Source organism: Nicotiana tabacum, chromosome 11 (assembly GCF_000715075.1).
Source record: "Nicotiana tabacum cultivar K326 chromosome 11, ASM71507v2, whole genome shotgun sequence".
Lineage (NCBI taxonomy): Eukaryota > Viridiplantae > Streptophyta > Magnoliopsida > Solanales > Solanaceae > Nicotiana > Nicotiana tabacum.
In genome coordinates, this window is record NC_134090.1 from 114,665,381 (window position 1) to 114,692,130 (window position 26,750).

A 26,750-nucleotide genomic window follows, 5' to 3' on the forward strand; every position below is an offset into this window, starting at 1 on the left:
CATAGGAAATACGAACTTATCTACCCGAACTAACACATCTTCTACTATCCCCTCGAGTATTATAGTTGTTTGGTCTGCCAGCTGCAAAGATATGGGTTCAGACATTATCTCTCCAATCTTCTTCTCCAATTTCCTATAGATAGATAAGGGTATTAAATTAATTGAGGCACTAGAATCACATAAGGATTTATCAAAATTAATAGTTCCTAAAGTGCAAGGTATAGTAAAACTCCCTAGATCTCCACACTTTTGTGGGAGTTTATTTTGCAATATCGCGCTGCAATGCTCTGTGAGCTTCACCACTGAGGTCTCCTCTATTTTCCTCTTCTTTGTAAGGATCTCTTTCAAGAATTTATCATAAGCAGGCATCTGTGAGAGTGCTTATGTGAATGGTAAGTTTACATGAACCTGCTTCAGCACATCCAGAAATCTCTCAAACTGCTTGTCTAGATTTTCTCTGCTTAGCTTTTGGGGGAAAGGTAGAGCAGGCATATGCTTGCTCTCCTCAGGTTCCTCCCTTCTCGAGTTTTCTTCCTTCTTTTTTTCTTGATTTCCATCTGGCCTTTCTTCTTCTTATCAATATCTCTTTTCAGCTGCTCCCCATTTTTTTTTCAAGTCTCATATCTTTTTGTATTGGGGTGAGATATTTCAACAATTTCCCACTTCTCAAAGTTATAACATTCACCGTTTCTTTGGAATTTCTTTCAGTATCAGCAGGGAAAGTTCCTATAACCCTCTCAGATAATATCGTTGCAATCTGTCCCACTTGCTTCTCTAAATTTCGAATTGCTGCCCCTTGTATTTCAAATCTTTCATCAGTTTTCATAATGAAGGCCTTTATGAGATCTTCTAGGCCAGACTAATTGGGCTATTGAGGCTGAAACTACTGCCTCGACTGATTCATAAAACAAGGAGCTCCTTGTCCATGAAATCTGGGGTTGTTTTGTTTCCATGCATTTGCAGTACCCCCAGGTGAACTCCATGAAAAATCGGGGTGTCTCTGACCCATTGCATTAAAATTATAGTTCCCACAACATTCACTTCCTCAGTTGAGGCTTGACACTCATGAGTAGGGTGTCTTTTTCCACATATATCACAAGCTGTGTGAGGCTCATTTTGTATCGTGGCTAAGGTCAGCTTTCGTATTTCTTTAGCCATAGCATCAAGTTGTACCTGCACATATATATTAGTATCAACTTGGTGAATACCAGTTGATCTTCTTCTATCAGCACTCTCAAAGGGCCACTGAATGGCATCTTCAAATAACTCATCAAGAATTGTGACTATCTCCTCTGGAGTATTCTTCATCAAAAGGCCTCCAACTGCATTGCTCAATGTTCTACGAGAGGCTGGTGTCAATCCTTCCCAAAAGTCCTGGAGTTGCATCCAGAGTTCAATTCCACTATGGTGACACTTTCTAACTATCTCCTTAAACCTCCCACATGCTTCAGAAACAGACTCAGTCTCTTTCTGGCAGAATTACACTGCATCTTGTGACACCCAATTGTGTGCTCATAATCTCCTCGAATTCCATTAGATATATGTTTGGATTTTCGTTCATCTTCCCTCTGAAGACACATTAATTCTGAATGGTTTGAAGCAACCCTTGCTTCAACTCGAAATTGTTTGCTACTATTGGAGGTGGTCTAACACTGTATAATACTTGATTGTAGACTGGTCTAACATAATTGCCAAGTGATCTCCCTAAGCATGGGAGTTATATTTCCAAACTGGTCTGCAACCAAGGGTTGATGTTGATTAATTCTGTGACCCCTCTCTTCTTCATAGACATTCTCTGCAGCTCTAGTAGCTGCTTCCTCAGCTTCTCGTGCAGCTTGTTCTCATCGTTGGGCTACCTCTCTTGCATCCAAGTCTACCTCTTCATCACCATTTCCGGCCATAATTTCTTGGGTTAAGGATTGCCCAACCTTTTCTAATGTCTCGATGAGATCACTTTCCTTCCTCAGTTGTAGCAATCTTTTTTCTACCTCTGGGTTGTATAGAATCAATTCCTTTGTAGAAGATCGAATCAATTCCTATAATTATTTTTGTACTTTGCACTCCCCGCTAGTGGTATTTTTCTTAAAATACAAGTGCACATTTTTTTCTTTTATTGGTTCCACTCAACCACTACCTAAGTTTCCTCATTACTTTTTCTACTACTCACTTTTACAATTCAAGTGCTTTAAAAGGTAAACGGATCAAAATAATTCAACTAAGAACAAAAGAGTACGGGTTTATAATATGACGAACGCAAAACACATACTTAAATTATGCTCTCTAATCAAAGATAGTATAGTATAATATCGTATCCACAGGATTGGATTTAAATAGCATTCCCGTAGTTTCTAGCTTGATTTCTATCCAGAGGATCAACAGTTGAGATTTATATGATTAATAATAAAAGTTAACTAAGAATCTAAAGCTACTGACTAGTGACTATCGAGACAAGGAATAAGCAAATAAGTTTATCGATGGGGAAGATAAGGTTTTAACAGGATAGGTGCAAGATAATTGTTCAAGATCTAACTCTAGATAATTCACTTCTAATGTTTAAGTGAGTCTCTCGAATTCACTCAATTATTAGTTCAAATCTTCAACAAAAACTCCTCTCTCAATTAAGTCTTAACCTCACGAGATGAACCAATTTTAAGCACGTAAAGATATGCAAGAATGTGTAGTGGATTGGTCTATAGGAAAACCTCTTTCGATTATTCTCCTAATTAGGTTTAATCAATAATTCAACTATCCTATTTCAATTACTTAGAAGAATCTATGAACTCAACCAACAATATAATGCAAAGATATCAGAAGTTGTGCCTCTCTCGATTACATAAATTAGTGAATATATATACAATAATTAAATCTTCCAAAACGATTCAATACATAAAACTAAAGTTATAATCTACAAACAATCATCAATACATCAAATCCATCAAACCCTAAAGGGAACTACTCCATAGATATGGAGAAGTTCATCACAAATATAATTAAAGTATAGGAAAACATAAATTCGATCCAAACTGGGGTCTTGAGTGAGGAAGGAATGATGAAATCCTTGTTCTTGTGTTCTTCCCACTCCTCCTTAGCGTCCTTAGGGCGAAAGTATATCAAAAGTACTCTCGAAAACATGTTTCAAGTTTATTTACACAAAGTAAAAATGAATATGGATGAAACTATCCTCTTTGAGCCGAAATGAAAAAACCTACAAACGTTTTACACTTCATGCGTCGCACTATGCTACGCAGGGTGCGTAGCATTAGTGCAATTTGCTTGGCTGTAAACTCTCTAAACTTAGCTTGTCTGGCAAAATTTTGTACTGATGCTACGCACAATGCCATGCAATTGCCTAACATTAGTGTATTTTTCTATTAGACCCAAAAACTCCAAGTCTCTGAACTTCTCAAACTTCTGACAAAATTTTGTACTAATGCGACACTTAATGCCATGCCTTATGCGACGCACTAGTACTTTTTTGCTCTAGCCCTTGCTCTTTCTTCCAACTTTCATATGCAACGACGGTCCACGAGCCCCGGACGCGATCCCGGTTTAATTTCTTAGCTTTTACTCAGACTTGAAATCTCCAATTATTCGATTTATCTCCAAAACATCTTCTTAACTCGGCATCTTCTCCTACAGAGCATAAAACACACAATCAGTACAAAACACTACTTATTAAAGCTCAACACAAGTAAAGTTCAATAAATTAGAGTGCAATAAGTGACTAAAATACGGGGTTATAGCCTACCATCATAATACGGGGGCTAAATAAAAAGGTATATAAGCTCAAAAAGGTTGACTAAGGATGATTTTATTTGTGATAAGCAATAAAACATAAAAAGATCAAAGAATGCCTAAAATTAGTTTTCAAACCAAGCAAACCTAGGATTTCGCTCCAACTCACATAACAGGCAAGTTCAAGACTCAGACGTAAAATATTAACTACACAAATACTCACTTCACATATCATCACATGACTTACCAAGGATGATCGGGGTCACCTATCAAATCAAAGCAAGTATTCATAGAGACAAGAAATATTAAGCATAAAGTATAAAATAAATATGATTCAAGAATACGAACCATATACGTCATAAAGCATGCTATCCAATTTATTAAAGCATCATCAAAAGTTTCTAAATATAGGGAAGGTAATACTCATACCAAGGCTAAAATATGCTACTATATATCAAACAAGTCAAAGGCGCCTAGGAGTCTCAGCGTTCTTCCTCCATTTTATTTCTTAAGTCTTAATCTCCTCTAAAAACAAAAATAAAAAAGTCACCTGGTTCAAGTTGCGTCCCTTGCAAAAGAATCGAGGCACGAAGAAAAATCAAGGGGGATTATTATTACCTAAAAAAATAAAAAGATGTTTTTTATATTTTTGTTTAGGCTTTAATCTCTCAAGAAAACTGTCTAAGAGATCCTTCGTCAGAAAAATCTAATATTCTATTTCTGATTTTTCTATTTTTGATTTTTTTAAAAAAATTAATCTACTAAAGATACTAAAACTACTCCTAAAATACTCTACTAAAAAAACAAGTTAACAATATTCCTACTACTAACTAACTAGCCGAAGAAAGTCTCCCACCCCATATTTGTGATGACCCGATAGGTCGTTTTGGATTTAGCTTTATTTTCGTATTTTGAAACTTTGATTAGCTCCATTTAGCATTTATCGATGTGCGTGCGCAGTCTGTATCTTGTTCCGAAAAGTTTTTATGTGAAAAATTAAAAAAATGTGAACTTTTGCCTTAAAATGATTTGAGTTGACTACGGTCAATATTTTGAGTAAACGGACCTGGATTAGTATTTTGATGATCCCGGTGGGTCTGCGTCGTGATTTGATAATTGGGCGTATGCCCGGAATTGCATTCGGAAGTCCCTAACTTGATTTAATGTGATTTGTTGAAAACTAGTAAATTGAAGGTTTAAAGAATTCCTAAGTTTGACTGTAGGTTGACTTTGTTGCTAACCGATTTGGATTTTGGTTCCGGAATATGGTATAGGTCTATATTACTGTTTATGACTTGTCTGCAAAATTTGATGCAAAACGGAGTTAATTTGACATGATTCGGACGTCCGGTTGTAAACTTGAAAGTTCTTGAGTTTTATTGAAAATTTCATACATTTTGATGTTCGATTCGTTGTTCTGGGTGTTATTTTAGTGTTTTGATCGCACAAAAGAGTTTCATATGATGTTATTACACTTGTGTGCATGTTTGGTTTGGAACCCTAGGGGCTCGGGGTGAGTTTTGGATAGGTTACGGACTATTTCGGACTTAGGAAGTTACTGGTTTTAGCTATTTACTGATGTCTAGTGCTTTGTGCTTCACGATTGCGAAACTACTCTCGCGATCGCGAAGGATAAATGGGGTTGGGGAGGAATTTCCTCTACGCGAACGCGGGTTCGTGAAGTATCGGGGGTTCACCCTTCGCGAACGCGGTTGTTCCCTCGCGAACGCGATGAGTTATGGGATCTGGGGGTAGGCTGGTCAGTAACCCTACGTGAATGCGGGGTTGGGCTCGCAAACGCGAAGGCTAGGGGGGCTAAGCCTTCGATAACGCGAAGCGTTGATCGCGATCGCGATGGCCATTTGGCCAGTGCTCTTCGCGAACGCGTCAGGTGCTTCGCGAACGCGAAGAACACCTGACACCCAGGTTTTAAACAGTTCCAAAGTCGAGATTTTCTTCATTTTACCATTTCCAAGTTTGAGCTCGGCCTAGAGGCGATTTTGAAGAGAAATTTCATCACAACTTCATATGTTAGTAGATTTTAACTTGTTTTCTTCTATTTCCATCAACACCCATTGATTTCTAACCTTTAATCCATGTTTTTTCATGGTAGAAATTAGGGATTTAGGTAGAAATTAGGAATTTTGAGAAATTGAGATTTAGACCTCAAGTTGAGGTCGGATTTCAAAACTAATCACATAATCGAGCTCGGGGGTGAATGAGTAATTGGCTTTTGGTCCGAATCTCAAGTTTTGACTAAGCAAACCCGAGGTTGGCTTTTTCCAAGATCATTAACGATTGAATCTTTTTCACTCGTTGGTAGTTTCTAAAGCTTATTTTGAATTGTTTGAACTATATTTGGTTAGATTTGATTGGTTTGGAGGCGAATTTTAGAGGACAGGCCCCGGTTGAGCTTTGATTTGATTGCAGAGTGAGGTAAGTGTTGGATCTAACCTTGACTTGAGGGAATTAGGAATTTGTGAACTATGTGTTGTGTGGATTATTTGTAAAAATGGCATATATGCGAGGTGCCGAGTGTATATACAAAATATTTGTTTCCATAGTTTCTCGTTATTTCAGGCCTTAATTGTTACATGTTGTAATTGCTTTCTATGCCGTAATTTGTTATTCGTCATTTAGTTATTTTTGTTTTGAATTGTTCATCCCTTACATGACTCCGTGCTTATTTGCTACTTGCCTTAACTGTTTTACTTGCACACCTTAATTGTTACGTGCTTTACTTGTCCTGTTGTTTTTATAATATTTGTTACATTCCTTTGATTATTACGTGGTTCCTTTATTGCCTTGCACTCATACCCTTTGATTGTAGAAATTCCTATAAATTGAGTTATTGGATTGTTTATGTTTATTGAAATTGTTTGTGGATTGGGTTGCACGCCGCAACAAAAATTGGAGGATAATAAATTGAAATGGTGGAATAAGGGAGGATTATGATATTGGTAATTGATGATATGCTGGGATCGGGTTGCGCGCGACAACGGATTATTTACGTTATGCTAGATATTGATAAAGGATATTCCAGTGGGATCGGGTTGCGCCGTAGCGGGTTGTGTGTATTGTACTTGTTGTTGTTGTGTTAGTTTCAGTATTTTTATATGAGGTTACGAGGTTGTTATTCTGGACTTTCTGATAGTGAGGTTTGAATTCATTTTCATAAACTAACTGCTTTACTTTCATTTCCTATTTTCTTTCCCTGTTATTATTATTATTATTATTATTATTATTATTATTATTATTATTATTATTATTATTATTATTATTATTATTATTATTATTATTATTACTGCGTACAAGTTATTGTAAGTGGCCTGCCTTAGTCTCGTCACTACTTCGTCGAGGTTAGACTCGGTACTTACAGAGTACATGGGGTCGATTGTATACATACTACACTCTGCACTTCTTGTGCAAATACCAGAGTTGGTCCCGGTAGCGTTCAGTGAGGTTGTCCGGATCTAGCTACTGGCGGAGACTTAAGGTATAGTTGCACGACGTTCGTAGCCCTGAAGTCCCCTTCTATACCATCTCAGTTGTTTATTTTGATTCAGACAGTTATGTTTTTATTCAGACTATTATTTGTAGTACTCTAGACGCTCATATATTCGTGACAATAGTTCTGGGATTGTATTTGGATTTCGTCGTTTATTAATTTTTTACCTTATTTCAGACTATTCAACTTTATTGTGGTAAATTGATTTGGATTGTTAAAAATAATTAATAATTATATCTAACATTGGCTTGCCTAGCAAGTAAAATATTAGGTGTCATCGCGGTCCCGAGGGTGGGAATTCTGGGTCATAACAATATTTAAAGAGTACAGTATCCACAATATACATAAATAAAAATTAAAATGGTAAAAAAATCACCTGAAAGGCCAAAGGCCGAAGCATTAGCAGCTCATGGGGTACTCAGACTTCTCCTAGGCAGGTTCCTTTGTGTGGGTACCCTGCACTTAGTTCCAACTATCTGGCTCACTTTTGCACACTTTCTGTGGCTTTTCTTCCCATACTCATATTCCTGTAAAATAAAAATAAATACTACAAAAATAACACAATAAAAAGTAATTAAACAAAAATAAAAGAAAGCAGTAAAGGTGGATTGCCTCCCAATAAGCGCATGATTTTACGTCACGATTTGAACTACTTTTTGCCTCTACCTTGAACTTATGAATTGAACTCGAGATTTAGCTTCAATCTTTCCGTTATGCTCTAATGGTGGATGTAACAAATCTAATTGGGATAAGTAACCAATATAGTATTCTGCACTTCTTGACCTTCAGATTAGGTATGTAATTCTATCTCTCTAGCACGACAAATTCAAGAATGTAAGAACCATGTTCCTCGTTAGTTGACTTCTTCAAAGGCTCGATTGGCTCAATTTCTATGACATCATTCACATATAATATTGAAAAATATTTAAAATTCGGGCCAATGCGTCCCAACTCTAGAATTGCCTTGCTATTTACAACTTTATATATACACACACTAAAGTCTTAAAATATAATACTTTATGTTTCTTCACATGACTTTATTGCACTTTTCTCTACATTGGCATCATCAACAGAAATATGGTCAAATGAGTGACTCTCTGTGAGCACGTGATTTTTGCCCTATATGAATTACTCCCAGAAATTCAAAACAAAATAATTTCTTTCAGTGTTTGCAATTTTGTGGGTTTTCGTGGCATTTTATTTTTTTAATTAACGAAAAATACAAAAATATGTTGCATTTGCATTTAGGATTTAATTCTACATTTTAGGATTAATTAGCAAATTAGTTTGTTTTATAAAAATGGGAAAAATAACAAAAATATAGTTTATTTTGCACTTTTAATTTTTAATTTCGAATTTTGGTAGTTTTTCTTTGAATTTGGTTGTTAATTATTTGTGGTAAATGTTATTTAGAGTTAATTAATGTAATAGGATAATTTGATTAGTGATTAATTTAGGATTATTTTTAATTTTGATTTAAAAGGAAACTAAAAGAAAATTGAAAAAAAAGGAAAAAAAAAGGAAAGAAAAGAAAAGAAAACAAATAAAGAGGTTGGCTTGGGCTGCAAACCCCAGGCCCAAACATTCTTGCCCTGAAACCCACCCAATTTTTTGGCCCAGACCCGCCCCAATCCGGTCAGCCCCCGTCCAAAGACCAAACGACACCATTTCATTCATTTTGATCTGGACCGTTGATCTCAGTTGATCAAACGGTCCGGAACTGACTCAATTGTAATATTTAAGTGTCGGAAACCTACCTCCCTATCTCATTCGTCTCTCTCAACCCTTTACCTCTCAGAAACTAAACGAAACCCTAAGTCGCCGCCCTAAAATCCTCTCCCTTTCCGGTGGCGGCGCCACTACCAAACCACCCCAAATCAACACCCCAAACTCCCCTTCCTCCCCTCATACCTAGTCCATCGCTGTTTCCCTTCGAATCTGCCCTGAGCTCCTCGAATCTTAAATCCGAGTTCAACCCCTAAAAGTTCAAAATCATTTTTCATCGAACCTGGTAGCGTGCATGATCATGGGGGGACTATTCTTTCGAGCTTTGAAGTTTGGATTCAACAAAACTGACGTCGTTCAGTTGTTCTTGACAAAGAACAAGGGATCGACATTAGTTTTGTTAGGTCATTTGTCTCTAGTAGGTTTCGAGTCCTGATTTGGTAAGTTCCCTTCCCCTCTTTTGTCTTTTCTTTCTTCTCCTTCCCTTTTCTTTGGTTTAATTTTCTTCTACTAGTCTGGTTGAAACTCGACCAATCCGCCGGGTTTAAACTATCTTCTGTTCGTTGTTTTTTTTTCGTTTTCCTTTGTGAAAGTTTGTTCTCTGTTTCTTTAGTTGTGTTATCAGCCCATTTAAAGTTTTGATTTCATATCTCATTTAGTCACCTAGTTAATTTAATTAGGGTTATGTTAATAACTTGGTTAATTTCTTGCTTATTTGTAATCAGTTGATTAGTGTAGGTTTAATTCTCGAAATCATTCAAGTGTTTGCCCTTTGTTTGTTGACTAATTTGATTTAGTTTATCTTGTTGTTTGGGCTTTGAAGCCATTGCAAACCTCACCCCAAAGGGGTTGATTTAGGTCATTGAGTCAGAATTGAGCCCAAATTTTGGTTTAATTATTGGGTCAATTTAACCCATTTGGGTTCCTAGAGTAAAAAACAGGGGCGTGAGGGGTAGTTTAGGAAATTGGCCTAGGGAATCTTTTGTAACTGATTGAGGGAAGCTTCCTGGAAGCTGGGGTGGGGACTAATGTGAAAATCTGATTTTTGGCTACGGGTTTTAAAGCTAAAACAAAAATTAGAAAGGGGGCAAAGTGCAAGCTAAGTCTGCCCTAGTAGCTTGCCTATAAAGGCATCCTAAACTTGCCTTTCAAGGCAGACCCAAGAGAGAACAAAAAAGCTGAAAAATTCTGAAACTACACTAATTTCCACCAATTTTCTTTGATAAAACTGATCAAATCTTGTATTAGCTAGAGGTCTCTGATCTTCTTCATTAGTTAAAATCTCTGAAAATTTTCACATCTTGCACCTGGGTTGGGAAGTGGTTTGATTTTGGGTTTAAAGTCAGGGTTTCAAGCTGCTGCAAGGACACTGTTGCATTGATACTGTTGTGCTTTTGTTCTACTGTTTACTGCCTATCCTTCACTTCTTTTTCCTTTGCAATTTCCAGGTATGCCTTTGAGACTGTCATGGAATTGAAGCATGACTGAATTTGTGTAAAGATCTGGAAACTTGAGTTGGAATTTAAATGAAAACACCATCTCTTGTTGTAATTACTGCTAGATTTGGTTATCTTATGTTAGTAAATTCCCCAGTTCTATAATAACTTAATTTTCTTTGCATGTGTTGGTTTGCTTGTTCATGCTATTGGTTTAAGGCTGTGTTGGCTATTTAGAATAGAGGTTTAAATTCAGAATGTCGGCATTGTAATAAGAATTGAGATCTATCATATGAGTGGATTGTCAGACATGCTGTAATAGAAGGTTATTTGAGTGTGTTAAGTTAGTGTTCATGTAGTTTGAGGTCTTACTTTGCAATTTGGAAAGTTTTGCAGTATTTTACATAGTTAAAAACTGCCATTTAAATGGTCTGAGTGGGCTTAAATTTCCTATGTTTTGTTGTGAGAATAATTTAGAAATTAATTGCAAGTATGAACCATTGTTGTTTGTTATCAATGCATGGGATGTTAGAAATGTTTGGTGAGCTGATAGCTTGTTGAGGCCTTGGTGTTGGATAGGACTTGATTTCGAGTCTTAATTTCCAATTTTGGATTTTTGCAAGTCTTTGGTCCATGGAACCTTAGATTTCTGGGCCATTTTCAAGAGAGGATGGCACGTTGGATGCATTGGACTTGTCTGCTGAGCCCAATGGCTTGTATGGTTGTTGTTGGACATTTCACATAGCAGACTTGATTTAAACGCATGCTGGAAAAAATGAAATCAGAATTTTAGTTTAATTAATTTGTATCAGTTGTTTAAAATCATAATTCTAACTTGCTAATTCGATTTCACATTCCCTGCGGTATCATTTGAGTGGCATTCTTGATTGGCATGATAATTTGGAGCTTAGAAGCTAGGCCTAATGCAGGTCCAGCTGAAGAATAATCACAATCAAACCCATGGACGCTTTTTTTTCATCAGAAATTGGGCTTGGTTAAGCCCAAAGCTTGAAGACATTTTAAAAGGGGTCCGTTCAGTGGTGTTTGAAATAGCTTCCCTTTGGGCCTTTAATTTTCTAATGCACTGCATTTTAGTAAACTTGTAGGGTAGAACCCTTAGTTTAAACATGTAGAAGTTCCGCAAATTTTCCTTAGTTAATTAATTGGGCTTTTCAAAAATAGATTGAAAGTGAGCTATATTAGGTAATACAAATAGCTTATGGCCCTCCAAAGTTTAGTTTGAATTTTCTTTAAAAAATTGGAATTGGGGCGTGCCATACCAAACAAAAATCTCAATTGCATGGCCCTCGTTTAATTGATCCTGTTTGTCCTTAGAAACCGAGGCGTGCCATTTATCGAATTTTCATGGCCCTCGCAAAGTTGCAAACACGTAGTTGCTTTTGGCGCGTTATTCTAATAAATTATGTTCTTAAACTCGGGTGCGCATTTATGTGACCCAAATCCAAATCTCAACAATGTTAGATAGAATATGTCGAGAGCCGCGGGTGCATTTATGTGACGTGGTTCAAGACGTATTTTAAATGACGTTGCAATATTTTCTTAAAATTAAATAAAAGCGGTTATAAAGTTAAAATTGAACCATAGGCTAAAATCTGCACATAGGTTCATAATTGTTTAAAATCAGATAATTAAGCCGAATATAACAGTTGAGCGACCGTGCTAGAACCACGGAACTCGGAAGTGCCTAACACCTTCTCCCGGGTTAACTGAATTCCTTACCCAGATTTCTGGTTCGCGGACTGTGATACAGAGTCATTCTTTCCTTGATTCGGGATTTGAAGCGGTGACTTGGGACACCATAAATCTCCTAAGTGGTGACTCTGAATCTTTTAACAAAATAATCCCGTTTCGATTGTCACTTTAAGTTGAAAAAAAACTCCTTTATACTCCCTTCCAAGGGTGTAGGTAAAAAAGGAGGTGTGACAGCTCTGGCGACTCTGCTGGTGACCGAACCTAGAATCTCTGGTTTAGGGTTCAGAAGTCGAGCTTAGATGAATTGTTATAGTTGGATTTATTTATTATTTGATTTTATTACATGTTTGTGCCTAATGTGCTAAATGTTGCTTTTACCGCTTTGACATTATCTGAACTGTATATAAACTGCTACGAAATCCCTCTCTTCTCTCTCCCGAGGAGTGCACGCTGGTCGTGACTTCTTTCTGTTAGTGTCATATCCCAAATAGAATGAGGTTCGGACAAGTTGCAAAGCCGGACGATCTTTTGGTTACTGATACGCAGCCCCCCCGACTCGAGTTGTCCGCTCAGGTAAGCCAGGTCTAGAACAATAAACCCAGGTTTTAAACCTAGTATAACAATACCTCATGCCAGATCCTTAGTAGGAATGTTTGTTTGCATCATGTGCATTTTGACTTTGGAGACTCAACACAGGGGTTGGGTCTGTCTAGGACAGGTGCACCCGAAATAAAAGACCATCCTGATGCATCTTACTTGCTACTTGCGCATTTATTTGCTTCAGATTTGCATCTGACCGGCTTTGGAATGAAAGGAGAGGATTTGGGAAAGAAATAGCAGTGTAAAGGGTTAAGGGAGTGAATCACCTGTTTAAAGAAAAACCAGTATCCAAATAACGCTGAAACTCTGCCGAATTTTGGAAAAACAAAAGAGAAAATGAATTGAAAAATGAGAAAGGAGTTTTGTTTTCGAAAATAGTTCATTTTATTTGCCTGAACTACTCTAGTTTGATTCTCACAGGGTGTGGGATACGTAGGCAACCCCCATCAGGTCCAACTTCCCTTTTGCAAAAATAGCCCAAAAGAACAAATTTTACTTTTATTTGAAAATAATTAGGGTGATGCCATTCTTGTCAAAAATAGACGAATGTCCCTAAAAGGGTGCCGGAAGGCTGCTTTTGCAAGAACAGCCGTATGTGGTCATTTTTTCAAGGTTTTCACCGGTTAGCCAACACAGCCTTAAAATCTTCGTCTCCAAGGTGCTGAAAGGCCGTACTTGCAAAATCGGATTTTATTTTTAAATAAAAAAAAAGAAAGAAAAAAAAAGTGTCAATTTTGTCTTTGAGTCAAATGAGTCTTGATTTTTGCTTAAATCACCCTAATAAATGTGCAGAATGAGCACGAGTCCAAGTTTGCCGATAACAGTCATGAACAAGATCCCTTTGGAGTTGCATATGTGGTGGGAGGATCTGGGAAAATCGGAGCAAGATAAAGTCAATCTACATTTGGGAGGTCTCACCGGGTTGTTGAAAATCAGACCTAGAGGAGATGTCATAAAGGCTTTGGTTACGTTTTGGGACCCGGCCCATAACGTATTTCACTTTTCGGATTCTGAACTCACCCCAACCTTGGAAGAAATAGCAGGTTATATGGGAAGTACTGAAGGCTGAGGCATAAGTACCTGATCGCTCCAAGAGCCGTTAACTCTCACAAGTTCATGGATTTGCTAAAGATAAGCAAGGGAGTCCCGTATTCCGAGTTGGAGGATGGTTTTTCTACTCTACATTTTATATATCAGAGGTACGAGCATGTAGGAAGGTTCAACGATCCGGCAAGCGGGGTTTGTAGCAGAGGAAACCGAACAAAATGGGATGAGCATAGGCGTTTCGCCTTCATGGTAGCTTTCCTAGGCCTTGTAGTGTTTCCCTGAAAAGAGGGGAATATCGATTTGCGAGTGGCTGGAGTCGTCAAGGTCCTGATTACCAACGCCAAGAGCATTCTTGCCCCTATGATAGTGTCTGAGATATACCGAGCTCTCACAGCTTGTAAAGCTGGTGCAAATTTCTTCGAGAGATGCAATTTGCTATTACAGATGTAGATGGTCGAGCACCTGTGTCATCGCCCTCAGTATATAAGTTAAGAGTCCATAGAGAAAAGTTGCATTGAAGAGTTTGACACAAGGACTTCGGGGTTCAAGCTGCCAGAGGGGTTCGGAGATTGGGTATTCTGCCTTCGTTCCATTACTGCGGGACAAATAGAATGGACATTGGGTTGGCGTCCTATTGAAGAAATTGTGTATATGCCCACCACTGGTCCTTACTTCCTCCTAATGGGTCTGCGAGGTATCCATCCTTACGCTCCTTACCGGGTGATGAGACAGTTGGGAAGGTGTCAGGTGATGCACCCAGATGAAGATCTTAGCGTTTATGCGGTCGAGGTTAGTTCCGATGGCCAATTTCATGAAGAAACAGTTCGTTCTATTTGGAATGAATGCCAGTATTTGACGGTGAACACTCGAGTGCGTGATCTATCTAGAGGCGAAGTCTCACCCGCCTATCGTGCCTGGTATAGAAAGAAGAACACTGCAAGGGATAAAACAGAAAGACCAGCCAAAAAGCCTCACATTCAGGGATTCGTTGAGGCGTCGCAAGAATAGTGGGCTTGGTTGGCTAAGGAGAATGAGTACAGGGCCACAATAGAAAATTTGGAAAAACAAGTCAGAGAGCTTCAATTCGAGAGTGGCTTGCAAGTCGCGATGGACGAAGGAGAAAAGAATAGGCTAGCCAAAGAAAATGAGGTCCTTCGAGCCCAAATTCAGAAAATGAAAATAGCAGCAGAAACCCCGCCCGAAGTGCCAAAGATGAAAAGCTCATAAATAAACTGAGGCAGAAAGTGAATGACTATAGTTTCGATTTGAACAAAGCAGAAAGTGAACTAGCCAGGGCTCGAAAGCAATTGGTTAAAAACGTAGATGAACTAGCGCACCTGGTTAAGCAGTTGAAAGAAAAGTACGACAATGAGGTCGCAGGACTAAAGAAAAGGGTCATCACCACGGAGAATAAAACAATCAGACAGGCGAAAGACTTCAAGGCTGAAAGGGAACAGTGTTATACGACAATGGCACGACTAGAAAGAGACTTGCAACAACTCCAAGAGCAGAACCAGGTAGCCGAACAAACTTTGGAAGCTAGAACCGAACAGATTGGGCGTTTGTTACAAGAGAAGGGTTTCATAAGAGAGCGAGTCAAAAGGGTCGCCAACTACATCGCGATGAAGTGCAGTAGCTGTGAGGATATGACTAGATCTATGTTCTTCGCTACTGTGATGATTTGTGTTCGCCGGGTAATGGAATATCTCTACCACCTCCAAGGGGATTTAGCGAGTCAGGCCGCGGCGAGGCCGAATGATGCCTCGCGGGTCCTGGGGGAAATTGAGGCATTGATGTATTTGTGATTTCTTGAGTTTGTATTTTCTTTCTGTTAAAGGCTGCCAGTTTGTCTTGGAGTCTGTATTTCTTTTATTAGAGTATGTGGGTTGTTTGTTTTTCGAGTTTGTATTTCGTCTTTCATCAGAGTTTGTTAGTTTTTGTTTAAGTCTATTTCCGAGTCTTATTATGAAAAATTTGAAAATTCCAAAAAATGTTTTTTTATTTTTATCTTCAAGAACTACGTTTGGTTTGATTCATGCGGGGTCATGATACGTAGGCAATATCCATAGGATTCGACCGTAACCAAATGAAAAAGAGAGAAAGAAAATAAGAGGAAAAACAAGAGAGTAAAGAAAAGAAAAAGAGCGAAAAAAACAAGAAAGAAACGAGAGAAAATAAGAAATCAAGAGAGAATAAAAACAAAAAGAGAACAGAGGCAAGAGTGAAAGGAAGGAAAAGAAAAAGAAAGAAAAAGGGAGAAGTTTGCAATTGAAAGTAAGAAAAGGCCGGAATGACGCATGCAACCGATCAAATACATAATAGAGACGGTTAACTATTTAGGTGCATTCATGCCCAATGTGCGGTTACCAATCTGTTAAAGCCTAATCGCTAACAAGGTTGTTGTTTGATGTGTTGAGTCCAGGCAGGTGGTTAGTTGATTGGCATTCTGGCAACTCACTCATATAACACCCGATCAAAAGACAGGCTGAATATGGCCAACCAAAAACCGGAGACAAGTATTGTTGACCCGTCAAAAGAGGTGGAGGAACTGGATGTTAATGTAATGAAGGAAGAGATGTATAAGTTAAAGCAACAGATGGCTGAAATATACCAAGCCTGGGCAAAAGGGCATCTACCACCGGTTTATCCCGCCAACCCTGCTTATATCCCACCATCGGCCCAACCTTAGGAGCCTCCCACTGTGAACTCATCTCCAGCCTTTCCCCTCTACCAACAATGCTATGGCGCCACTTACCATACTTCTCAAGCTCCACCACCCAAACAAGTCCCATACCCTCCCCCACCAATTACACCTATTTTTGTGGCACCTCCACCTGCTACATTACACCGATCTTCCAGTGAACCTCTGTTCCAAACTCACGACAACCAGTACTATCCCCCTGAACACACCTTCAAAGTTTCAGAACCATATTCTTACACCCCTCATCTTGATCTCCCGGCAGAGACCGAGAAGCCACCCAAAAATCCCAAGCATGAAGAGATGATCAGAAAGATCAAAAACTTAGAACAATCATTCCGAGATATGAGGGGGTTGGGAGGTCAAGTAAGTGTGGCCTATAAGGATTTATGTCTGTTCCCAGATGTTTAGTTACCAGCAGGGTTCAAAATGCCCAAGTTTGATCGGTACGACGGGCATGGTGACCCAGTAGCACACTTAAGAGGATTTTGTAGCAAGATGAGAGGAGCAGGTGGAAGAGATGAATTGCTGATGGCATATTTCAGCCAAAGTTTGAGTGGATCAGCATTATAATGGTATACCAAACAAGATCACAGCAGGTAGTACACATGTGACGATTTGGCCCAAGCCTTCGCCTGCCATTTTCAGTAGAACCTCGAAATTATCCCAGACCGTCTGTCATCAACAAAGATTGAGAAGAAGCCCGGTGAGAGCTTTAGGGAATATGGATTCCGTTGGAGAGAGCAAGCATCGAGGGTTGACCCTCCGATGAAAGAAAGTGAGATGGTTGATTATTTCTTGCAGGCTTTGGAACCCACTTATTTTGGTCACTTGATGTCAGCAGTGGGCAAGTCCTTTAATGAAGTTGTAAAAATGGGAGGCATGGTTGAGGAGAGACTCAAGTCCAACAAGATCATGAGTTATTCAGCAATCAAAGTGACCACCCAGGCCATTCAAAATGGTACTGGGGGTGTACTCGGGAAGAAGAAGAAAGAGGATATTGCTACAATTGAGTCGGGAGCTTGGGTTGGATCCAGGAACCTTCCACGTTACTACAACCCGCCTCGACCCTACCACAAAACTTACCCCCACACTCCTAATAGTCCACCACAACACTACTACTCACCGCCCGATCCCCATTTTTCCGTCCATCACGCACAAACCTATACCCAACCTCCCGCTCACGCACAATGGCATGTGCCGACTCCAAAAAGTCCATACCTAGCTCCATTAAATGCCCATCCACCCCCAAGAGCCTACAGAAATCCCCTTGGAACAGGTTTCCAGCCAAATCAAGCCTTTAAGAATGAGAGGTTGCAGAAATAGAAGACCTTCACTCCTTTGGGAGAATCATATGCTAGTCTATTCCATCGACTGAGACAGTTGGGTATGTTGAATCTAATCAAGGCTAAACTGTCGAATCCCCCTCCCAGAAATCTTGACCGCTCGTTGAGTTGTGAGTATTGTTCAGGGACCCCGGTTCACGACATAGAGAAATGCTGGAAGTTGAAAACAGTTATTCAAGAGCTCATTGATACTAATCGGATTGAGGTCCAAGCCCCGGAGGCACCCAACATCAACCAGAACCCGTTGCCGGCCCATCATGAGACTAATATGATTGAGATAGTGCATAAGGGAGGGGAGCCTAAGAAGCCTTCACAAACCTTCATGATGATTCGGGCTAGTGAAGCCAAGCCGTTTGTAAAGTCAACAAATGAGAAGTCTGTGATCAAGTTGAACGGGGCAAATAATGAACCATCTGTGGAGGTCAAGAAGGGGTCCTCCAGTGACGTTGCAGGAAAACATGAAAGAGCAAAAGTGGTTCTGCCAGGAGTGACGAACAAGCCTGTAGTAATTGTGAAGGGTGCCCGCACAGATCCTGTCATTATCAAATCGGTAACTCAGTTACCCGTAGTCAACAGCAAGGCAGTCCCATGGAATTATAAATGAGTGACAATGACTTACAAGGGGAAAGAGGTTAAAGAAGAAGTGTGTGAAACCCATGGTTTGACTCGATCGGGGAGATGCTTTGCCCCCGAAGAGTTGAGAAAAGCTAAGACCTCAAAAGATAACCCAGTGTTGGTGAAGAAAGCTGTGACCGAGGAAGAAACAGAAGAGTTTCTGAGAAAGATGAAAGTACAGGACTATTCCATTGTGGATCAGTTAAGGAAGACACCAGCTCAGATCTCGCTCTTGTCATTATTGATCCATTCAGACGAACACCGTCGGGCTTTGATGAAGATCTTGAACGAAGCCCACGTTCCTGACAAAATCTCAGTAAACCACTTGGAAAAGATAGCTAACAAGATATTTAAGGTAAATCGAAGTCACTTTTTCTGATGATGAGTTGCCCATGGAGGGTACCGAGCACAATAGAGCCCTCTATCTGACGGTGAAATGTGAAGATTTCGTGGTTACTCGGGTATTAGTTGACAATGGTTCCAGTGCAAATATTTGCCCTCTTTCCACTCTGAACAAGTTGAAGGTGGATGATAAAAGAATTCACAAGAATAGTATCTGCGTTCGGGGATTCGACGGTGGAGGAAAAGATTCGGTCGGGGACGTAGTGGTCGAGCTTACAATAGGGCCAGTTGAATTTACTATGGAATTCCAAGTGCTAGATGTGGATGTTTCTTAAAATCTGCTGTTAGGACGACCCTGGATTCATGCTGCCAAAGTGGTCCCGTCTACTCTGTATCAAATGGTCAAGTTTGAATGGGATTGACAGGAAATTGTTGTGCATGTCGAAGATAATTTGTGTGTTCCTAGTGATGCCATTGTTCCGTTCAAAGAGTTTGAAGACGACAAGGGGCCATGGGTTTATCAGGTTGGTGACACGGTATCGGTAGAGAAAATTCCTGAAGGGAAGTGCATGCCAACTCCAAGGGTAGCTGCTGCATCAGTCATGGTAGCCGTTGAAATATTAAAAAATGGTTTTGTGCCGGGCAAGGGTTTGGGTGCATCTCTGCAATGTGTCGTACAACCGGTTTCTCTCACTAAGAACTTGGATACATTTGGTTTAGGGTTCAAGCCCACAGGCAAAGACGTGAGAAGAGCTAGAAAAATGAAATAGAGAGCATGGGCCCTTCCAAATCCAGTCCCGCGTCTTTCCCGATCATTTGTCAGGCCTGGTACCAGAAAGCGCCCAGTGACATCGGTTCCCATTTCGGTGGATGATGTGGATGGAGATTTGATGGAAAGGTTCGAGAGGATATTCACTGATGTGAACGTGCTGGAAGCTGGAGAGGGTTCTAGCAAGGCGGATGTGCAATTTATTGGGCCTAGTGCGAAGATTAACAATTGGGAAGATACACCTCTCCCCACCAGGAGGGAGTTTTGTTCTTTTTATGTTGGCCTTAATGATATGACATGCATGCGGAATCTCCGGCCCAGTCTTAAAAGCCAATCTAGTTCTGAAATAGTAATTCAAGAAATAGAATATGATGTTGAATCTGAATATGAAGAGAATGAAGCCTTTGAAGAGATTAGTAAAGAATTAAGCCATTTTGAAGAAAAACCCAAGCCTAACCTGAGTGATACAGAAGCAATCAATTTAAAGGACCAAGATAATGTCCGGGAAACTAAAATAAGTGTCCATCTTGAACCACAACTCAGAGAGGAGATAATTAAAACACTGTTCAAGTATAACGATGTTTTTGCATGGTCCTATGATGACATGCCAGGTCTAAGCACCAGCTTGGTGGTTCACAAATTGCCCACTGATCCGGCATTTCCCCCTGTCAAGCAGAAGCTGAGGAAATTTAAAACTGATATGAGTGTGAAAATTAAGGAAGAGGTCACCAAACATTTTGAGGCCAAGGTCATTCGGGTCACTCGGTATCTCACTTGGTTAGCCAATGTAGTGCCTGTGCCGAAGAAGGATGGCAAGACCAGGGTGTGTGTTGATTATCGAAACCTCAACAAGGCGAGTCCTAAGGATAACTTCCCACTGCCGAACATCCATATATTAATCGATAATTGTGCCAAACATGAGGTTGGTTCTTTTGTGGATTGTTATGCGAGCTACCACCAGATCTTAATGGATGAGGAGGACGTAGAAAAGACAGCATTCATCATGCCCTGGGGAACATACTGTTATCGGGTCATGCCGTTTGGTTTGAAAAATGCTGGGCCAACCTACATGAGGGCAATGACGACCATATTCCACTACATGATACACATGGAGATCGAGGTTTATGTGGATGCTGTGATTGTAAAGTCTAGAAAGCAATCTGACCATGTCAGAGATCTGAGAAAGTTCTTCCAAAGGCTTCGCAGGTACAATCTCAAGCTCAATCCTGCAAAATGCGCGTTCAGTGTTCCGTCTGGAAAGTTGTTGGGATTCATAGTCAGCCACCGAGGTATTGAATTAGATCCGTCAAAAATCAAAGCCATCCAGGAATTGCCACCTCCGAAGAACAAGACTGAGGTGATGAGTCTGTTGGGAAGATTGAATTACATCAGCAGGTTTATTGCTCAGCTCACGACAACTTGTGAGCCTATCTTCAAATTGTTAAAGAAAGATGATGCAGTCAAGTGGACATGTGAATGTCAGGAAGCATTTGATAAGATAAAGGGGTACTTGTCAAACCCACCTGTGTTGGTCCCGCCAGAACCAGGGAGACATTTAATTCTGTATTTGACAGTCTTGGACAATTCATTTGGATGTGTGTTGGGATAGCATGACATCACTGGCAGGAAGGAGTAGGCCATAGATTATCTCAGCAAGAAGTTCATGTCTTACGAGGTTAAGTACACTCAGCTTGAGAGGACGTGTTGCGCCCTAACTCCGGTAGCCCAGAAGCTGAAACATTATTTGTCCTCTTATACTACTTACCTCATCTCTCGCTTGAATCCGTTGAAGTATATCTTCTAGAAGCCTATGCCCACGGGAAGGCTCGAAAAGTGGTAGATCTTGCTCATAGAATTTGACATTATCTATGTGACTAGGACCGCAATGAAAGCACAAGCATTGACCGACCATTTGGCTGAGAATCCTGTGGATGAAGAATACAAACCTTTGAAGACTTACTTCCCTGATGAAGAGGTAATGTACATTGATGAGTCGGAACAGATTGAAAGGCCAGGATGGAAGCTTTTCTTTGATGGTGTTGCTAACATGAAAGGCGTTGGAATAGGAGCGGTACTGGTTTCTGAAACATGGCATCATTATCCTGTTATGGCACAGCTTCGGTTCTACTGTACTAACAACATGGCAGAATACGAGGCATGCATTTTGGGTTTGAGGATGGCTGTGGACATGGGTGTCTAGGAAGTCTTAGTCTTGGGTGACTCGGACCTTCTGGTACACCAGATTCAGGGAGAATGGGAAACACGAAATTTAAAACTCATACCATACTGGAAATGTTTGCATGATCTTTGTCAACAGTTTCAATCAATAGAGTTCAAGCATATTCCGAGGATCCACAATGAGGTCGCCTATGCGTTGGATACTCTGGCATCGATGTTACATCATCCAGATAAGGCTTATGTTGACCCGTTGCATATTCAGGTCCATGATCAGCATGCTTATTGTAACATGGTAGAGGAAGAGCTCGATGGGGAGCCTTGGTTTCACGACATCAAGGAATACATCCGAAGGGGAGTATATCCGGTACAAGCCATAGGTGATCAAAAGAGAACAATTCGTCACTTGACAAGTGGGTTTTTCTTCAGTGGAGGAGTTTTGTACAAAAAAACTCCAGATCTCGAGTTATTAAGATGTGTAGATGCCAGACAGGCCGCGATTATCATGACCAAAGTACATTCTGGAGTCTGTGGACCGCACATGAGTGGGTATGTGCTGGCAAAGAAGATTCTCCGGGCAAGTTATTATTGGCTCACTATGGAGCAATATTGTATCAGTTTCGTGTGTAAATGTCATCAGTGCCAAGTGCATGGAGATTTGATTCATTCTCCACCATCTGAATTACATACAATGTCTGCACCATGGCCTTTTGTTGTTTGGGGAAGGATGTCATTGGAACAATCGAGTCAACAACGTCCAACGGGCACAAGTTTATTCTGGTGGCCATTGATTATTTCACCAAGTGGGTAGAGGCTAAAACATTCAAGTCTGTAACTAAGAAGGCGGTGGTTGATTTTGTGCATTCAAATATCATTTGTCGGTTCGTGATACCGAAGGTGATCATTACAGACAATAGGGCTAATCTCAATAGTCATCTGATGAAAGAGATATGTCAGCAGTTCAAGATTACACATCGCAATTCTACCCCATACCGCCCTAAGGTAAACGGAGCAGTTGAGACGACCAACAAGAACATAAAGAAAATACTTCAGAAAATGGTGGAAGGTTCTAGGCAGTGGCATGAAAAACTGCTGTTTGCATTGCTGGGTTACCGCACTACTGTCCGTATATCAGTAGGAGCGACTCCTTATTTGTTGGTGTATGGCACTGAAGCAGTGATACCCGCAGAAGTGGAAATTCCATCCTTTCAAATTATCGCGAAAGTTGAGATCGATGATGAGGAGTGGGTCAAAACCCACTTGGAACAATTGAGTTTGATCGATGAGAAGAGACTGGCAGCAGTGTGTCATGGCCAGTTGTATCAACAGAGAATGGCAAGAGCATACAACAAGAAGGTGTGTCCACAGAAGTTTGAACTGGGGCAATTAGTATTGAAACGCATTCTTCCTCATCAGGTTGAAGCAAAAGGAAAATTCGCCCCAAATTGGCAGGGGCCGTTCGTTGTGACTAGAGTGTTGTCCAATGGTGCATTGTATTTTACAGATGTAGAAGGCCAATGTGTAGAAATGGCTATCAATTATGATGTAGTCAAGATATATTATGTATGATTTCTTTCTTTGATTGTATTTGTTCGTATTTGGCATGTTTTGAATATTGAAATGACGAAGGCATTTAGTTCTGCTATCTAAACACTTTATCCCTCGTTACCCCTTTGAGCCTCATTTATTTTCTTTCATACCCCTCTTTCGAAATTAATAGCAAATATCGGAAACACAAGCGTAAAGATAAGTAAAGAAAGGAAAAAGAAAAGAGAAAGAAAGAATGAAAAGAGAAAGAAAGAATGGAAAAACAAAAAAGAATGAAAAGAAAAAAGAAAAAAAAGAAAAAAAACAAAACAAAAGGAAAAACAAAAGAGGAAAAGAAGAGAAAGAAAAAGAGAAGAAAAATCACAACAAATAAAGTAATTCCTATGTCATGAACTACGTTCGACTTGATTCCTTTTAAGGATACGTAGGCAGCCTCACGGTTCGGTCCCAGCAAAGTAAAAATCCAAAAGTCCCCAAACAAGAAACTGGGGTAAAAGTTGTGGTTGTTATCAGAAATCTGATTCCGCAGGTTGTAAATTTGAACCCAATCAAATTGTTTTGAGCTTTTTATACCCTTTCTTTCTAAACCCATCTGAAAGCCACATTACGGTCCAAAGAAAGACCTTTCGATCAGTTTTCGGGAAATGCCAAGTCAAGCATGTAGCGGTGATTCACCTCAGGGGCAACACTCTGGTCCAAAGAGGGAAAAGAAGTCAAAAATGAGAGAGTCTTATTGGTGAAAACCCTCACGGGCACCGTAAGGCGACGAGAGCTGAGAGAAATCAAAATGAGAGAGTCTTATTGGGAAAAACCCTCACGGGCACCTTAAGGCGAAAGTGATTTGACAGATGAAGGAATGAGAGAGGTCTGCTGGTGAAAACCTTTCAAGGCACCGTAGGATTAACAAGGTCGGGATTTGAGGTGAAGAAATCAGGTTATGGAAATTCTGGGGCAACAAAGTATGGCAACTGAAAGTTTATTGGTTGGACAGATTGGGCCGATTAATCCAAATTGCATGTCATGATCATTGGTGCCAGCTGTTCCACTCAGATAAGTTTCTTTTCGTTTTCTCTTCAGATAGTCTTCCAGTTTTGGACTTCCTTATCCTTAACTCTGAAAGTCATTGCATTTCATTTCTTTGGGTTTATTTCTCTAAGATGTTCCCGATGTCAGTTCTATTTAAGCAAATAAGAAGGAATTTCAAAGCTCACTACCAGCTTCAAAATGGCAAAGCACAGTGCGGCCAGAGCATACCAAAGATGACATGATGTAAAGTGGGGTAAGTGCCAACACAAGTTTCATCGGCTAAATGAGTTAGTAATTTCAAGGGAGATGCAGAGTTTCAGTTAAAGGGGTCAGAGGTGTGAAACTACGGTGTGGGTATAGAACACTCAGGTCATCCAAAGTCATGGGGTTTTGAAAGTCAGTCAGAAAATCAAGCGGACCAGGGTCAGTGCGGGAAGCCAGTCAAAACAAAACAATGCATAAGAGAGACCTTCAGCAAAGAATGCCATCAACTAACCACTACATTTTAAACTGAAAAAAATTTCTTTGACTAAAACAGGGGCAGGAAATTTTGGTTGTTTTGAAGAAACCCTCCGCAGAGAAAGGCGGTCACCAAACAAGTTTGATTTTTGATTTTCAGGACCCTCCTGGAAAATGGGACCTAGTTTAAAGTTCAGAAATAGCATAATCTAGCATAAATATACCCCAAAAGGAATATAAGTTAGCTTATGAGTTTGCATGTCTGAGATAGGATTCAATTAGGAGTTTCCAGGACCCTCATGAATAATGGGACTTAGTTTTAAGATTTCTATTAGATCACAAGGTGTATCGTAAGCTCTACCGCAGGGTAATATAATTCAGTCGTAAAAGCGTTTTTTTAGGACAAGATTTGATTTTGAGTTTCAGGACCCTCCTAGATAATGAGATGTAGCTTTAAGGCCCCCTTAGATAACAAGATTTAGCGGAGGTCACACCTTTAGAAGATATAACTGTGAGCACGTGATTTTTGCCCTGTACGAATTACTCCCAAAGAATTCAAAATAAAATAATTTTTATTTTTGTATGCAATTTTGTGAATTTTCATGATATTTTCTGTTATTGTTTGCATTTCTTTGTGCATGTTTATTTGTAAAATTAATGAAAAATACAAAAAAAATATATTGTAGTTAATTTTAGGATTTACTTTGACATTTTGGAATTAATTAATAAATATATGAAAATTTTAAAAAATAGGTATTTTGCATTTTTAATGTTTAAGTTAAATTGTGTGATTTTCTTTTAATTCGATATTTAGTTATTTGTGATAATGACTACTTAGAGTCAATTAATATTTTTAGGATAATTTGGTCAAGGTTAAATTAGGTTTGTATTTATTTTAATTAGAAAGAAAATTGAAAAGAAAAGAAAATAAGAAGAGGAAAATTTGGTTTGGGCCAGTTTGGTCAAAATCCCAGGCCCCAAAGCAAAAACCTCACCCCAAACCCAATCCAAATCAGCCCCTACCCGGCCCAACACCGTTCCCACACCCGGTCCACCAAACCCATAACCAAAGGACCCCCCCTTTCCAATCTTCAATCCCTAGTTGCAATACACAAGGAGCAGTTGCTGCTGCTTCTTCTCAAAACGACCACCTTCTCCATAGCCCTCAGCCGCCGCCGTCCCCTCTCTAGCAGCCATATCAATGCCTACCCCACCTGGACAACACCATAGACCAGCTGCCGGACCACCTCAAAACCACCGTTGCTCAGCCTCGAAAACCAGCCGCTGCCCGTTTGTCAGCTCGCCGGAACCAGCCCGTCCCTCACCCTACAACCGCGACAAAACCTACCCCAAACGACCCCTGAGCTTCAACGAGCAGCCCCCCCACTCCCGCCTCTCAAGAGCCGCTGCAACCAAAGCTCGCCGGAACTAGTAGCAATGGCATGCAAGAACATCAGCAAACGGAAAACGGGGATGAAAAAATGAAAGATATTTTGTAGTTTGCAAATTCAGATTTTAGTTTACTTGAAATTACAGAAAATATATATAATAGAGCTTCTATTCCTTCATTTTTGATTTCGGTTTTGGTATTAAAAATCATGGTATTCGCTTGAGGTTCGGAAGATTGTTGATTTTGGTTGCCGGTTTAAGGGTCGTTGTGGTCGAATTTGAGTTCGTTGAGGTCGTCGTTCGGGTTTCCGTTGCCGCGCATGATTTCTGATCCGGTCAGTGGTTTAATCCTGGTTTCTTCTGATCGTGTTTGTATTCGATTCTTACTTGAATTTACTTTTTCACTTAGTAAGTATGTCTATCATATTACTGTTTGTGTTTGCTTCTACTATTAGAATTTGTGTCTCATAAGCATATGATTTTCAATTAAGTCTTATTGGGTTGGTTTAACAAAAGTAAAAATTGAACTCTTATAAGAACTTGAATTGAAACTGTGTTGATCGATTGTTTGGACTACACTTCCGTTAAAAATTCTTGGGACACAATAATATTAGTTAAT